Genomic DNA, 2,568 nt, shown 5'->3' on the forward strand with positions numbered 1-2,568 from the left:
CCCAGCACCGCCCCGCAGCCGCCCGCTCCCGGTTTTGCCGATATGAAGTCACCCTCCGCCAGAACGAGACCAACCAGATCGCATCAGCGCTGCCGTTCGTAAACACACCCACGGTTCTGCCGGAGCGGAAGCATCAGCGACACTCCTCTTGGCATCACGATCAGCAGGATGCTTCCAATTTTGGGGTATGGCACGCATCTACCCTTTGCGGGGTGAGTTGCAGTAACTTCTACATCCATCCCATGCCGCCCAGCCCTGCGACTGGGACGCGGATCCAGTGATCCATGCTACATTTGGGATGCGATCCACAGAGAGCGGATGGTGGCAACGATGGGTCCAGTGCTTGCTGGCCCTTGGGGAGCCTGCAGCCCCTTGCAGCTGCAAAGTAACACCACAGGTATTACATGCCAATTAGCATCGCTTATTAGGGTGTTTTCCATATGGCATTAAGCACGTTTTAAAATCCTGCACACAAAGGGAGATGAATACAGAAGTATTTGTCACTCATCGAAGTACAAGCAAAGTGCTTTACTGGGAACTACAGACTGAGGGTGTGAGGGCCAGGACATGCCTAAAAATCCTTTCTTAGTGCTAATGCTCCACACTGGCCCTGTCCCACTGCCACCACTCCTGCTGCACTGGAGCCAGTGGTGCCAATGGCAGGCACACAGCAGGAGTTTATAGCAATAACAGTGCTTTCTGGAAATTTCTGCTGCCCAACCACGGAAGTGCTGAGCTATCACCAACAGCAGCACGCCCAGCTCTTCCTGAGCAAGAACCAGCTGACTTTTATGTGTGCAAAGGGAATGCAAAGGGAAGAATAAGCAGTACAAAAGGCAAACGTCTCTTGTGGCATCACAGCATTTAGGCAGATCAACAGAACTGGCGGTGTCAGATTAGTCTTTCTATGTAAGAAACCTCACTGAAACAAAACTCAGTTGCAAAAGTAGACTACGTACTGAAAATTAGGTCTCTTAAATAATTAAAACCACAGGCTGTGCTTCTCAAAGGCCTCTCACATCATCCTCACGTCTCCTCACACTGTGTACCACAAATCTTTGATTTCAGAAGCCAGATAATTTATCTACAAACCAAAACAAAACCTTCACGTGCTTTGTATTCATTGCAACCTGCACCCCATGCCAGGCCCGTGGAAGCGATGAATGAAGCTTTCAGTCACAGGATGAAACGAGAACTGCCTACACAGGGCCAGCTCCCACTGCAGCACCTTTCTAGAACAGAGACCACAGCAGTGAACCTGGCTGCAAGCCTCCCGACAGCCCCTTCTGGACACAGCTTTCTGCAAGCCACACATAGAACCACACGTGTGGTGAGAGAAGGCTGCAAGGATTGCTCTTGGCCAGCAGGTTAGCTACTTTCTGTAAGGATTTATTGTATTATTTGTAGAGGATTAATTCAGAAACGTTGGCGTGTTTTTGTGCTTGTTTCCAAAATCCCTCAGTATGAGGTTCCAAGTAAGACCATTTCAAGTGGGAGTAACAGCTGAGCAAACCAATAAGCCTTTAAAGCAGCTGGTTAGGTGTTGGAAATAACTTACAGTTTAAGTTCTTGGCCTGGTTTAATATTCCAAATATTCAATTCCATTTATTAAAATCTCAAAGCCACAAGGAAAGTAGGAGAATTAACCTTTTAGGCATTTTTCCATCAAAAGAAGGGTAACAGATTATTTACTTGTTACTCAAGGTTTCTCTAATGAAACAAACAAATCAGCAGTAAAATACTACTCATCATTTATTCACCACCACCTTTTGAAGCACAGTGTTCTATAATGCAGACCCAACTGTGATCTGATTACTCTTCATATGAAGTGCTTTAATGTTATGTTTTACATAGCAGTTTGAAAAAGGACCTCAACTGTGTCATGACTGAACATTTAAGACATTTTTAAAGCTGTTTTTATGAAGCATACCTTCTTACTAGAACTGCTCTCTTTTATATGGCTTTCAACACCCTTACTACTATAACTATAATTTACCTTTGTAGTCTCAGAAGTTGATATGCCTTCTGATATTGCCTTAATATTCAAAAACCTTTAAATAAAATTTAAACCCTATTTGAAAATCTTACAGAATCATCCTTAATAATTCTCTCCCCAAGCATTAACAGAGACAGAATAGTCATTTGGTGTTCAAACCTGTTAAAAATAATACTTAAAAGAGGCAGTATCTACAATTCCTTATGTGACTCTGGTATTTCTTCATTAAAACTACAACTCTACTTCTCATTCCATTAGCTTTCCCCAGAGGACAGGAACTCCTATTAACAGAACTTTTAAAGTAGTTTGCTCACACATGGGTGTCTTAAAGGATGCTACAGCATCACTTTACTGTGCTTTTTAAGCCAGCTATGAGCCATAGTTCTATGTACATAAGTACACACCACCACTTAGTCCAGCCCCCAAAGCATTCCTAGAGCCATGTATAAAAATGGGAACTATTTAATAGCACATCTTTTGATTCAGGTCTATGCAGAAGAGATTCTTTATCAAAATTTTGAAATAAAGAAAAGTTTCCAAGAAATATTTTCAATTTAAAATTCACACAAATA

The sequence above is a fragment of the Meleagris gallopavo genome, chromosome 4 (genome assembly GCF_905368555.1).
Source record: "Meleagris gallopavo chromosome 4, MGAL_WU_HG_1.1, whole genome shotgun sequence".
Lineage (NCBI taxonomy): Eukaryota > Metazoa > Chordata > Aves > Galliformes > Phasianidae > Meleagris > Meleagris gallopavo.